The following is a 316-nucleotide window of genomic DNA, read 5'->3' as shown; positions in this document are numbered from 1 at the left end:
CTAAAATTTGTCAACAGGAAGTTTTTTAACAATGAGATATGAATAGCGACCTGAATTTCTAATGATTCTGAAACTTGCCTTTTTCCCGTTGATGTGTTTTGGCTCAGCGGATGAAAGTTATCACAGCCCATTCTGCGGCTGAATCCTGTCAGCGGGTTCTTTGGAGGCAGCAGTGGGAACAAAGTACTGCTGAATGGCAGCGATTCGTGACTGGCGTGGGTGCTGCTGGAAGCTCATGCCAGTCGTGGTCTATCAAAGTAGCTTCAGGGCTACTCCAGCTTAGGCTGAGTGCCAGTTGCCTCCCAGCAGTCTCAGG

The sequence above is a fragment of the Apaloderma vittatum genome, unplaced genomic scaffold (genome assembly GCF_000703405.1).
Source record: "Apaloderma vittatum isolate BGI_N311 unplaced genomic scaffold, ASM70340v1 scaffold35033, whole genome shotgun sequence".
NCBI lineage: Eukaryota > Metazoa > Chordata > Aves > Trogoniformes > Trogonidae > Apaloderma > Apaloderma vittatum.
This window is presented reverse-complemented; position numbering follows the sequence as displayed.